Source organism: Vanessa atalanta, chromosome 7, assembly GCF_905147765.1.
Source record: "Vanessa atalanta chromosome 7, ilVanAtal1.2, whole genome shotgun sequence".
Classification (NCBI taxonomy): domain Eukaryota; kingdom Metazoa; phylum Arthropoda; class Insecta; order Lepidoptera; family Nymphalidae; genus Vanessa; species Vanessa atalanta.
In genome coordinates this window covers 8,034,418-8,049,730 of record NC_061877.1, presented here as the reverse complement: position 1 = coordinate 8,049,730, position 15,313 = coordinate 8,034,418, and the positions used below count along the sequence as shown (strand labels likewise).

The window sequence follows — 15,313 nt, the reverse complement described above, 5'->3', positions numbered from 1 at the left end:
CATACCATATTTAAGTATATACATTTAATTTATATTTTACAAGATTTTAATATAATCTATCAACGGTTCGAAATGTAGATTCTACTGATAAGAGCTGATATGAAATTCAGTAGTTTCAATATTTTCCCAAATTAATGCCATTATTAGGTATTTTCATGAAATACAGTCAAATTCACTAATACTAATCAATTGAAATGTTTTTAAAGATGGGTAAAATATATATGAATACCGTGCAAAATTGATTCATTTATGAATGCACAATATAGTAGCATGAAAACCTAAAAGTCGTAGATAATATCTTCGTATAGTATATATTATAATAGTCGACAGTATTCGAGCAATCTCAATGGGTATTAAATGTGTTATTCATTTTTTTGTGTTTCAAAAAACATTATTCGTTTTTAAACTATTGTTCATTACACTTATATTGTAACAAATTTTTGGAAACAACTCCGTTTTCAAGTTTAGTGACGATGTAAGGATTGCTAAATGTTTCTTAAAGTGCTTTCGTCATAGACAATGGCACTTTAAGATATAGATATACATACATTGTGGTGGTGACCACTTACCACAGAACAAACTTAAGCATTTTTTACTAAAGATCCAGAATACATCAGTGGAAACTTGTTGAACGTTAATACATATAAGTTTAAAACAAGAAATGTAACTAATATATGTATTTGATACCTTTTTAATAATTAACTTTTTAAACGGTTCTGAAGTTATCTTATCTTAGTTAGTTAATTTAATTATTATATATTATGTCATCAACGGAATTTTTTGGACTCAGCGGTCAGAGGTTAGTTTGTTTATAATTGACATATCATACGTTTCACAATAAAGAGATCGTCAAAACGCGTGGAAGTCCGATCGGTTGTTTGGGTCGATTCACAATATTTTTATATTAATTGAAATGTTTTAAACAAGTTAACTAATAACACATAAGATCGTTTCTTTTATCAAATATATTTTGAAATCAGCACAGTGAACACATTCATTACTTTTATTAATATTTTTAAAATAAACTAAAATCTTCTTGAAGTGAGAGGTTAGGTGTGTCTGTTTACGTAGTTTGTGTGTTACGTGTATTTTATATTATTATAAATTGTTAAATTTCCCTACAATGTCGAATCTTTTAAAATTTATTTAATTTTACTCACTTTAAGACAAACACCTGGCCCGGCTTGTCAGATACTATTACATTTTTTTATTTTGTGTGAGAGTCCCTTGTTAAGTGAGAAACAATTAAATCTGCTCGAATTACCTTGTGGTATTACATAACTATATATATATGTATAACTTTTTTGAGAACAAACCAACTGATCTTGTTCAGCTTGCATTATGTGTTTGGATACAGTGACTCGAACCTCACGGTTCGGGTTGCATATCTTAACAATACTATTAGCCGCATGTGTTTCTCTATCGTTCCTACATTGTTTCCAGCAAATCTTTATCTAAGAATTACAAAGAATAAACCAAATAAGATATAACTAACGTCAACATAATATAAATAAAAATGTTTACAAACCACACATGGATAACTTTGTCGATTAACACGTCAAAACAGTCACGTATTTTAAAATCGTAAAGCGACAAAAATGTCATTAAATAGTCAAGTTTAGATATTTTGAATTGGAACAATGAACGTTTCGTCGCGTTTGCTGTTATCAGTATATACGAAACGTACCTAGAACCATTCCAAATGAATATTAAATTAGGTGTTTTAAATTCCTTTCATACTATGTTTATTGATTAGGAGAGAAATTAATATATGTATTAATATAATAAAATACTTATAATGCTATAAATCTCGTCGCAGTCTCAGACGATTTATTGTATTTTATCTCAAATTGTAACGTTAGAATTGTTGGTAAAACTAAAATTGTAGATCAATTGGGTGGTCTTGGAGATCCGATCTGTCTATTCAAAAACCGACTGATCAGATTTTGTGGTGTGGATGTCGATTGTCTATTTTTTGTCGAACAGTAGGCTGCGTTTTTTTTTTTTTTTTAATTAAAGTTTATAGTTATACTTTGCATGCGTTAGGTTTGCATGTACTAGGATTTAAACACATTACCTTTTATTAAATAATCAGACGTAATAGTTTAATAGGTTTTATAATACACTCAGTATTAAACAAAACAATCTTTACGAAAACTTACTGAAATGTGCTAGCTCTAAGGTTAAAGAAGAAGCTCTCGTTTCTTTTCTTTATGTACAATACTGGTTAGCTACTATGACCTTTTTTTATAGATATGTCATTGTATTCTAACATAGCTATTACAATATAAATGGATGGAGACCTTAAATAAGACGATACGACATGACAGAAGTGTCTGCCCTCTTCTATTGAAGAACAGGGCACAGTACAGTCAATTTGATAATACACAATTTACACAGATTTCAATTGCTAATAAAATATATAATTTTCTAAATCTTAATAATACGACAGCTTTTATTGGTGTAAAGATCTAATTCTGACAAAGTCATGTATAAGATATACGAGTAGATGAAGGAGATCGATCAGTATGTTGGAATAAATAGATTATTTACATAAATAAATAAATAAATAAATAAATAAATGGAATGTTTATAAATAACACATTAAACAGATACTAAAAATTACTACGCTAGCAACCGACTACTACGTGCACATACAATATAAGAGTATACCATTATCTTGGTGTACTAACGATTAGTTACAATAAAATATGAGTAATATTTGTTTTAGTAAGGCCATAAATAAATCAAATATAAAATGTTTTGTAAACATTAATCGTATATAATTGCACATAATAAATGAAACTGTTTGTTAATATTTAAAAAACTCGATAAAACTATATATTGTGTATAGTATAACAAGAAAAACAATTTCACTTCAATACTCTATATATTTAAAACGATTGGAACTGCGACGCGCAGCAACTTACATAATAATACTATATTGTACTACTTACTACTGTTAGTATATTATTTATTGGTTAAGTAATTATTTCAGTAAGACATTAAAAAGAACGTCTCACCGTTGTTCAATATAGATAGATTCCATTGGTTTCCAAGGAATATTTGTAAAGCTGCAATAAAAAACATTACACAGGAAGTAATGGGACAGCCGTATTAAGATAAAAATATTTAATGATGACATACAACCAACTCATTCAAATGTATAATAGTCGACTTAAATTGTCTAAACTACATTGTTTGCAGTTACTACTTTCAAGCACATCAGCTTGCCTTGACCCAAAATAACCACTAACTTGATATGAGCACCTTGAACTAAAGATTTATAAATAATAAACTTATCAAACATGGTCCCTGTAAACAAATTGATTATTGCTATAGCATACTTTATTTATACATATATATATATATATTAATTTATTTATATATATTGATATAGGCTTAATGTGACAGTCTAAAAAAAAATTGGTATATCAAAACAAAATCAAATATGGGTAACAGATAAAAAAATCTATTTTTTTTTTTAAATTCATTTCTTTATTATGCAATCAATTCGAATTTTAAACTTGAAATAGAATATAAATACTAAAACCGATACTCTATCGTTTTTTTTTTTCAGGTAATGCTAGATTCGGTTAGGTTAGCTGGCTTTTTAAAAAGAATGAACCATTCCTGATATCGTAGTTACATCGCTGAGATCAGGATCTAAGCTATTATAGCCCTTAGCGAAAGATTACACTTTACTCCAGAACACAGTAATATAAATTATTGTCACTTATCGGTAAAATAAATCGACTGCCTCGTCATTCTACTGACTTGATATACGACCGCAGATCTTGAGGTCCTGGATTCAAACTCCCAGGTTTTTCTGTCAGTAAATTCTCTTTAGCAGTAAGACTAGCAATTGTAACTCCCGTGTCTCGAAATGTACGTAAAGCATTTCTGCGTTTAAACTCATTCCGGCCGTATGTGTGGGTGAGTACACCTGTGTTTGCGCTCACACGTGTGCACTATGATATGCTCTGCGTTGTTGGCTAGTCTCCCTTGAGATTATCCGCCATGCACGAAATCGATTTCATTAACTAGGCTTAATGAGTGGGTTATACCCACCCAGGCGGGCTTACACAAAACGTAATGCCAATGTATAAAAACCACATGCCATTTAAATGCCTTCGCTCATATCCCTTGTTACTGTCAATAAACACTCAACTAATTTGCCTGCCATTAACGTTCGTAATACAACATATCATAAAAGTGAAAAATATAAATGAAGGTTTTAAATATCCATTTCACTGGTGTTAACTAACTTAACACCGGATTATAGAATGTATCTTAGAATTGCTTTAACGTATTTAAAATATCAATCTTTTTTTTAATGAAATGATTGCTTTGAACTTCAATACACATTTTACATACGATAAAATAATTCTAGAAGTTTCTGTGTGAATGTGACTATGTGTCAAGGCATAACAAACAAGTTTAACGAAAGAGTTAGTTTAAAAGCATATGTAAATATGTTTTTTGTTTTGCCATGCCATGATGATTTCGTAAATTGTTAATATGAACGCAGACAACTGCGGCGCGTTACTAACGAGATTTATTAAAAATATGTATTTATTCACTTTCAACTTCTTGACATTTAACATATTTGAGAAACATTCTCTTGGTTTTTTTTTTATGTAATATTTGACACGCCGATCTATTCACTCACGAAGGTCCTTCGAGTTAAATTAATTAATTTTTAGTAAAATAAACTTAAGAAATATAATTTAATTTGTATATTTGCATACTAAGATATCTTCTAATCACGAGCGCCACTCACTACAATGCTTGCATATTATAATTTGAGGTGGAGGAGCGCGCCTTCATGAATGAATAGATAAAAAATATGTTGTAACTATATGATTTAATGTCGCTAAATATTGCATAATTTGTCTTAAAAAATTTGCAATATTTTGCTATGTAACCTTGATTCATGATTTTTTGTCATGGGTTTAATTGTATAATACATAATGTAGTCATGATTTAACCTGAACTTGCAAGCACAGCAAATATATAGGGAAAGTTAAGACATTTGATTTATTTTTTTGTATACTTTGTTATTTATTTTCTAACATAGGCGGAAAGATAAACGGGCCACCTGATGGTAAGTGTTCATCATCGGTAGACAATGACGCTGTAAAAAACATTAAGCACTCACATCGCCAATGCGCCACCAACCTTGGGAACTAAGATGTTGTAAGATGTTGTGTCCCTTGTGTCTGTAGTTACAATGGTTCACTCACCCTTCGGACCGGAACACAATAATATTAACTGCTGTTTGGATGTAGAATATCTTGTGAGTCGGTGGTACCTACCCATACGGTTGTTATAGTTTTACTACCTTTGTATTTATATTATATATATATTTACATTATTACTACAAAGTTACGTTTTTTTTATATTAATAATGTAGATGTAGATAAACATTAATTACTAATACCTATAAATGGGTTTTTATAATACAACCGTGAAAGATGATTAAACAAGGGATTGATCAATGAAAGTTCTCGCCTTAAATCCTATTTTTACCAAGGTACAAAATAAAAAAATAAAAAATTTAAAATAATAAAACAAAATGACAGCTAAGCCCCGCGTGATGTAGAGTCATCTCTACCCGAGTCACTTTCAATAGAGCCTCTACTAATAATTTGGTTGCTTAATAGTCGGTTCATATTGTGTAAAATACTTATTTATTTTTAAAATAATATCTTATTAAGTTCTTTGGAGATAATTAACACTAAAAACTAACGATGAACCAGTTATAACATAGAACATTTTATATTATTGCAATCAAAAGTATCGTAACGAAAACATAATAAAGTAGTTTTATTTAGATTAAATAAATAAGGTATTTATAGAAATAGTTTATTTTTTTATATAAATAGAATCGGCCTTTTTGCATTAATTTAGAACAGCACATTTTTAACGATTTCAGTAGATAAGGTTTTTATTACGATACACATTAAGTACTTGATACAGTAGGTGCCGTAACACAAGTAAACTTGAAAAAAAGAAAAGGTTTTTAAATAACCTTGTATGAAACCGAACGCGTCTGTGCTCGCTTCTGAGTACGAGTAGTTCTTTAAATAGCTACATTTAATACATATATTTGTTGATTTTTTTATCCAAAGGTGCACTAATCTGATACATGAACAAAAATGCATTATATTTAAACATTTAAAATGTCAAAATTATTCTTGACCTTAAAATTCTGGTGGCGTTATCAAGATTAGATCTTACTTAAATAATAATTATAACTTGCGAATTTAAATTAGGTAACTTTATATTTTAAATTCTATACTTAATATATTCTATTAATTAATCATTCGATATTTGAATGTATTTAACATAAAAAAACTTAGATATTATTTGCATCAGAATGTGAAGACCTAAAATTAAATTTTATTGAATAAAAATATTGAATTACAAATTAGTGGACCTTATGTACGAATCGATTACTTAAACGGATGTTATCTTAATATTAACCGAACTTGTAGACACGCATAACTAATTCATTCATCGTAAGCTAAAGATTATGATCAGTTTCCTACTCTAATAAAATTAAACACGGGATAACTGAATTCAACACCTGATAAATTGCAACAAAGGAAATATTTAATGTATTGAATTGACGTAACTAGTATCATGTGACTTAGTTACGTCAACTGCACTTTTAGTTTTAGTACGCAAAGCCAAGATATAAACTATACGTAATCATTGCGACTTTAATCACATTCGTTTCATTACTGACTAGTGACTTAGAATCAGATTGAGTCATTATTACCTTGTCCCGAAAAGCAAAGATATAAAAACATAAAAAAATATTGTAAAGAAAAATAAATATTAATTATTTTTATTTTATCGTACTGCGTTGTTAATATTAGAACAACTATTTAAACGCTTGTGTGTGAAAGGTTATTATACACTTAGTGAGTTTATGACCGATACCTTGGGAATGAAACGATCGCCTCCTAGCTATTTCTATTCATATTCAATTTATGTATTTAATAAATTTAACAAAAAAGACCCGCTGAGTTTATTTCGCCGGTTCTTCTCAGGTCGGGGTATTTTCTTTTGCGAACCGGTGGTAGTGTTTAATTTGACCATCAATGAGTAATTGTAATGCTTCCATATTGAATAAAGATGAGAGAGAATTAGAGTTTGAAAAAAAAAAATATTTTTAGTAAATATACGTTAGAATATTTAAAAAATAATCTTACGTAATATGACAAAAACACATAACCACTCGGCTTTTGTTCATTCAGATATGCACTCCAAATCACAGCTTCTACTGGAAAATTTGCCTTTGAGAACTTCTTGACCATCAGTCGAAGTGGAAGTGTATAATTTCATATTGCTATCTTAATTATTAAATTAATATATATAATTAATAAATTAATTATATATAATTAATAAATTAATATGAAATAGAGACGGTAAGACGTTATAGAGAATATACCTTTATATGAAATTAAACAAAAATCCGACTTTAAAAACCTGTGACCTTCATCGCGGGTATAAATCAGTACCATAACAACGCTCTGATTACCCAGAAAAGTAATTGTTACGTAAACCCTGTCTGATATAACTTGTACGTGAGACTGACCTACCGACTTGCGCTTTCTAATATACTTTCACAGCTATTGTGAACATCGCCGGTGTCTTGACGTAACTGCCGAATGGGTTCCAAGTTGATTCTGATTTTGCATATCCAAAAATCTTAAATTCGTTTCATATCGTAAATTATGAGTCGATTTGTAACAGACACGGTCCACTGACCGAATTCACTAGGAAAGTGTTATCATACTTATAAAATGTTATTTATTTTTTATTTTTTTAAATATTTTAAACAAACACTATTCGGTCATTTATAACCGTCACGGATAATAATATTTTTTTTTTTAATGTTATATAAATTATATTATAATTTCACTTTCATGAAATGACTTTTTAAAAAGTATCGCTATTTTTTAGATAGAGCGTTTTCCTCTATTTTTTTTTTGTAGTTTTGTTTAACCGTCTTATACTCAATCAAAAACTACTCCCTTTTTTTTCTCTTTTTCAATATTCCACAAACTTAATCTTTGTATCGTGTTAGCAAAAACATAAATTGAACTCTGTAATCGACAAGCTTCAATGGTTTTAACCAAAACATTATTTAACAGATATGTTATTACTCAACGATTAATAATGATTGCGCGAAAATTTTAAGTACTATGCGAGTAAAGTTAACGAATGAAATAAATATTTTAAATACCAATACATTGAGCAAGATAAATTGATATTAAAAGCATGCATTTAACGCGAATAGAATGTAATATTTTATTCTTTTTTTTTAAATCAAATTATGACCTCAAATATAAATTATGTAATCAATATTAATTGATGACCAATTGTTCTTTTGTTTTAACATTTTGGAATACAATAAGTACAATATTTTACGTATGGGTTTTATATTGCAGTGATATAATTATATAAACCAGGAACTCATACCAGTCCTGCGAAATCAAACCAGTATTTCGCTCCATAACTTGCATTTGTTTCCTTTCCATTTCCCGATATTATTATCTCATGTTATTGCGTATAGATTATTTATTACGTATTAATATAATTTTTAATCCATAATTGTATGGTTATAAGAACTAAGAACGAAACTCGTTTGTCGTGTTCATCGGAAGTACGAGAAACACCGCTATAGTTTATTTGAGCGGAATGATGTCACTGTCTGACCAATGTTTACGTTTTTTGCTGTCAAACTTTTCTTGCTTAGTTGTTTGACTAATTTTAGATGACAGAAAAGACATGAAACTTAACCGAGTCGACGATGTGAGTTATTTTGTTGTTACTTTAATTTACCATATCATTTAATATGTGTTTGTTCCTTTTACATTATAATGATTAAAGAACGATAAGATTGGTATAAGTTATACGCAGTAAAATTACATGAAAAAATATTTTATCTTTTCATTGATCAAGAACAAAAGAAAATAAATGTGTTGAGTTACATTACATAAATCTAATTAATAATGTAATATTTTACAATAAATATCTTGTTCATGAGAGGTACCCGTGCATTAACCGGTGAATATACGTTTGAAATTCACTAAATTAATTTAAATAAAACCTTGGTCTATTCCCTGCAGGCTTAATACGATGCTGCGTTGCCTATAAATTGACAGGGATAATAAATAATATATGTGAAGTGGTAGGAGCCGAGATGGCCTAGTAATTAAAATACGTAAATCTCAATTGAATATTGCGCAATAAAGGCTAGGTAAGTATCACTGATCACTGACTTTTCATATGATTAATTTGTGTTTGTAATTCATCTCGTGTTCGGTGAAGGGAAACCTAATGAAAATCTTCCACGTATGCTTATCAACCCGCAATGGAGCCCAGAGTGCAGGCATATTTGAGTTCCAAACGTTCTCAAAACCATAACCGGTCTTGCGTCAGCACTGTTGTTACTTTAGTTTAATGTGCTAAGTAACAAATACCTACTAATTCATATTAATAATCTTACATATAAAAATAAATGGTTTTTTCTGCTTTCGTGTTACGTTTATACATAGGCTTTTGACATAATATTTTCAACAAACAAAAGGTGACAAATGTTGACAACAAAAAGATAAAGCCGATAAAATGCCACTGGGTATCATTCAATAAAAAAATGAAATACAGATTTAGGAAGTTTAATCTGATTTCTGATACCAAAAAATTAGAGAGAAATCATTACGAGAGTCAGATTTTTAGAGACCAAGTAGTTATTATTGCATAACGCAAACGAAATGAGAATGTAAATCAACAAAAATAATTTAAATAGTTATTATTAACAGAAATATATTTTACGTCTTCTTTGAAAAGATTTATGAAAATGTATCGCCCGTCCATTTTTGTATTATTACGTTGTTGCACATACATCTCTACACATAGTTATATACAATAACAGTTAACATTCTACTACCAAATAAGCTGTAATTGGTCAGAATATAATCTTTATAAATGCATACGTTCACTTAGGTAATTTATCGAGGAATGCTCGACAGGTTTCGGGAAAACAATTCTACTTCAACAGGTTTAAATCAAGTCGCCGACTCGATAAGAACTGTCGTCATTTTATTTTAATAATAGTAATTATATTTACATAACGTTAGCTTTATAATAATGATTACGATTAAAAGTAAACTGAGAGAATCTTAAATATGTAAACGCTGTATACCATTTACGCAGGTAATGATTACAATGAGGAAGACTAGGGCGACGGCTTTGTCTATTAACAGTTTTCCCACGTTAACTCTATAAACATAACGCTCTTATAAGGAAGCTATATACAAACATTGTACAGTAAATGATACTACGGAACGGGACTTGTGTTAACTTATTTATATTACTTTTGAATGTATATTAATCTTCTTCATTCATCCTATATGTTTTTACTTTCGTAGGCTCGCTATGAAACAATGATGAGAGTTAATTTTTATGATGCCCGCGCACCAGGTGATATGGAAACTACAAATTGAAGTTGCTCACTAAACCGCCAATTAAATGTCAAGTTGTTCGAAATAGAAAACTTCATACCTTATCTTATTTTACAATGTTTATTTTATTTAAATTTGTCAATGCGTGAAGAAAGATGAAAATATATTTTTTATTATTGTATTATTAGTAAGAAAATTATAATTATTTTATTATTAATATTTATTTGAATGCGATTAAAAACTATTTTTAATTATTTCCAAGAAGTAGAACTTCTCACGCGCATACATAAATACACGTACCTAGCTTATTTAAAAAAGAACTGCATTAAATTTAATTACATGGATGGAAAGTATTCATAGATTTTGGCGCTGATAGAAATATAATATACTTGGTGGTAGGGCTTTGTGCAAGCCCGACTGGGTAGGTACCACCCAGTCATCAGATATTCTACCGCCAAATAACAGTACTCTGTATTGTTGTGTTTCGGCTAGAAGGGTGAGTGAGCCAGTGTAACTACAGGCACAAGGGACATAACATCTTAGTTTCCAAGGTTGGTGGCGCATAGGTGATCTAAGGAATGGTTAATATTTCTTACAGCACCTTTGTCTATGGGCAGTGCGGACCACTTACCATCAGATGGCTCATATGCTCGTCCGCCAACAAATGCCAGAAAAAAAAGAAAAAAAATACTGATGCCATCAATGTATTGCCGACCTCGGTTAAGATGTATGTCTCTTGTGCCTGTTAAACACTCGCTCAATCACCTACTCAAAGGTTGGTAGTAGCAGAATATTAAATAATAAAGCGAGTGACTTTATTGAACATTATAGAAATATACCTTATTTATTATTAATTAAATCATGTCATTTCACGTGACTGATTATGTATTAATAAACTAAGTACATCAATATTAAATCGTATAAGGATAATCAGATGTATGTCAATGCCTTCTAAGAAATCAAGTACCTAAGTATTTTTATTTATCGCGAAAAACTCAACGCAGATTAAAATGATAAACGCTCTAACGTGACTAAGTTATTGTATCATCAATGTTTTTATAAAGTTCAATGACCTCGTGCTAACCTAATTTCTTGCCAAATTACATAATCAAAAGCCTCACGAGTAGGTGGGTTATATCCTTTTCAACATATGGAGAAGATTATGCTATAAATCACGACATGGTACATGTCATGGGACTACCATTTTTGAGCGCTTAGTTTTTACGTGTCTGATGACTGGAATCAACTTAATCCTTACTTTTCTCATAGGAACATAACAACGTACAACATTGTTGCTTGGTGGCTTTGCTAAACAAGCTTGTGCAGTGCGACCAGCAATAAAATTGTTTTACAAGGAACTGACGTAACGTTGAAGATGCTAGGATTGGCAAACTCACGATAAATCTTAACACAATAATTCAGTGTAACGGTACCGTGTTTGTGTAAGAAATGTATAAGGTGAAACAAATTTACTTACTACTCTCGTGATGTAGAATTTTTTGTACGATTATAGATTATGTTTGAAATTAAAATTGCCTATCGGTGTATTATTTTGGTACGGGTCTCTCGACACATAACGGATATGTAATAAATTCATAATGTTATTATTTTTTAATTGAGTAATTCATTATGTTATAAGTTTCATCTATTTACATAATATATTGAAATTCAGAAATAAAATTGCACTTCTAAGTCTTTGCATAGTTATATTTAATGCACCGGAGGCAGATGTTAAAGAGCCTGTTGCATTGGCCAGTATAATCAATGATGAGATTTATCTGTATAAAGCCCTACTTGGCTACAACCCTACCGTATTTCACTACTCGCAAGTATATAATATACTAGCTTACGTCCCGAATTCGTACATGAAAAAATCATACTAAGTTACCCCCTTGCCACATGAAGAAAATTTTCAAAAATATTTTTAGTGAGCGTCTGCGACTAAGTATTAGTAACTATGTTAAATTTCAATCTTTTTTTTTCGGAGATCTCGTGACGAGTCAGTAAGTGGTATTTCATTTATGTTTATATGTATATATAAATACGTAATAGCAGTATCGTTCATTATAATTTTTTATTATATAATTTTTCCGTGAGATACTCATTTGCGTAAGTACCGCTTAGCATGTTCATATATTTAAAATAAAATTATATTAATAAATTTTAACACAGAAGAGACGATGACGCTTTGCAATAAATTAATTTAGAATAGCATTGGCTACGTATTTATTGACTTGCAAATACTCACACGTGCAACACACCAATAACCAATAATATTACGAGTCAAGTTATCATAAAAACAAACAATGATTGTTTTTTATGTCTTAAAATAATAAAGGTAACTGTTTCCACTATACTTGTAAATCAAGGATAATCGTTAAATTGTAACTTAGTTTGAATTCAGTGACGTGAACCTTCTAATAATATTACATTAAATTATTAAAATAAAACAAAAACTTTTACTACATGTTGCTTATAAAAAGCAAATAAATACCAACTCGCAGTAAACCAAAAATGGCTAATCATTTGCTATTAAAAAGAAATTGCATTTTGGTTCTTACAATATGACTAATAAAATCTTCATATTTCGTAACAAACAATTGTACATTCTTTTGTGAACTTATATAATATGCATAATAATTTATTAACGTAAATAATGTACTTGTTGCTTGTCTTACGATGAAATCCATGACAGGAATCTTCGACGTGCCTCTGTGCTATAGATGCTACCTTTACCATTGAGCGTAGCTTTACAGATAATTTGTTTTGCTACTCTTTCAAAGCCTTTCAAGCCGTTTTATGCAATATAACAATTACTTGAAAATAATTCCTCGTTAAAAACGTTATCATATGAGAATATAAGCTTGTCTATATAAATATCAGAAACCTATAATATTTTAGGTCCGTAAGGTCTACACAATATAATTACATGGAATACCTACAAGTCTCAATAACAACCGCTCACACTTATAGATTCCATTTATTTAGAACGCCACTTACTTTTATCGACTTCTGTCGAGTCAAGGCTCCTTAGATCATTGGCATTAGTGAGTCGTAATCTCACACTTAGATGCTATTTACAAAACAATGACGATTTTAGAATTAGATGATCCTTACCCTTTTATTTAATTATTAAAATTATACTATTCAAACTAGAACATACTATGTCTTCTCTTTTATATAGTTGGCAAACTACTAAAAGGTCCACCACAGAAGTCACTGCTACCCATGGACCTGCGACATTAGAAAAGTTGCAACATATTGGGAAAGCATCAAATATCGCCGGCCATGAAGGAACCGGTATTTGGAAACTCTCATATTATAGTACTTTAGGAAAATTTTGAAGGAAAATCATTCCACAACCTGCACGGCCGTGGAAAGAATGATCTTGACGACCGTCCATTCGTGGAATGTCAAGAACACACATAGGAAGCCGAATTCTCTCCGAAGGCTTAAATAATATGAATATTTTGTTTAGTATTTACTTATCGACTATAAGTCTTATTTGCCCGGTGCTGGGCGGAGTCAATGGGACAGAGAACAGAGCACGGCTCTATATGGGGCTCTATATATTCTATTGCAATTCGTACGAGTATGCTTGACTTAACTTGGACATTTGACTTAACCTTTGTAGAGCGAAAGAATGAAGCGCCATCTCGCATATTTACAATTATAATATCTACACTTACAATAAAAATAGATAAAGTTTGTTTACCCTTATGTATTTACAGCGTTGATAATCAATCATATAGTCGTATTTTTTAAATACAGTTATAGCTGACTTATTAACCGCCTCTTATATTATTATGTTATGTTACAAGATATTATTAACATAATATTGTTTATTTTTTTCGAGTTCCTTTACATTGATATGTATTGAGTTGTAGCACTTAACGTATTTTTTATTGATAACCCTTTAATGTCCTACAGCGCGACTCTCTTGTTAAGGAAAACTAATTGGAACTTAATCCATAGCGCTGTTCTGCTGCGGTTAAGCGGTAAAACAAATCACTGAATTTCTAATGCGGGTTTCCTGGCAGTTTTTTTATTTACAACTTAAAAATCTTATTAACTGTCCTGTGTTTTAAATAAGTATGATCTCTTGTTTATGAATTTTTGCCAGCACTAGTCTTGGATATTATTTAATATAGTAACTTGGTTGATATTTCCGTTGTCTTCATAATAAAATCTATCATAAAAGATATTTTATATAATTAAAACATTTCCTTTCATAATTACCAGTAAAGTAATGTCTTTAAATATACAATACCGCAAATTAGTTTGCTATAAAACTAGTTACTAGTTAATTAGGCAAGTTATAAATTTATTAGTTCATAATAAATTGTGGCTCTACAAGAACAGAATGTACTAATCCAAACCGTAGGTATCATGAGAACCAAAGAAACATGATGGCGTTTTTGTCAAAGTCAAAGCGCTTACATTAAACCATTCATATGATGATGGGATATTTTTTTTCAGCAAAACATTCCCAAAGACGATAAGGCATCAGGTCCAAATCCTGCAGTTAATTCGTTTCGTGCAGTTAATAATTCTAAACCGACCCGAGTAAACGGAATGAAGTCAGAGCAAAGCAAAAAAGATTATGTAGTTATAAGAAAGATAGAGATAGTTTGTCTGAGAGCAGAAATCTTAATAATTATCATACCCGTTTGTATGAGGTTCTCATTATTGATGACGTAGATCTCGAGGAAGGTTTGTGTTTTTGTCTTTAATTAAATGCAGACAATTGTATAACGATGTCGCAGTATTCATAATTGTTAACTATTGTTGTTATAATAATTATAGTTACTTCTAGCCTCTTAAACAAAAAT

General features: G+C 30.1%; 2 protein-coding genes across 3 annotated transcripts in view; one reads left to right on the top strand and one right to left on the bottom strand.

Moving 5' to 3' along the window:
- LOC125065463 overlaps positions 1–15,313 on the bottom strand; it is a 157,899-nt gene that overhangs the window by 128,957 nt on the left and 13,629 nt on the right. The window lies entirely within an intron of this gene.
- LOC125065462 overlaps positions 3,897–15,313 on the top strand; it is a 56,083-nt gene continuing 44,666 nt past the window's right edge. The window contains exon 1 of the mRNA XM_047673043.1: positions 3,897–3,936. The gene's annotated coding sequence lies outside the window, so the exon portion shown is untranslated. The remainder of the gene's footprint in view (positions 3,937–15,313) is intronic.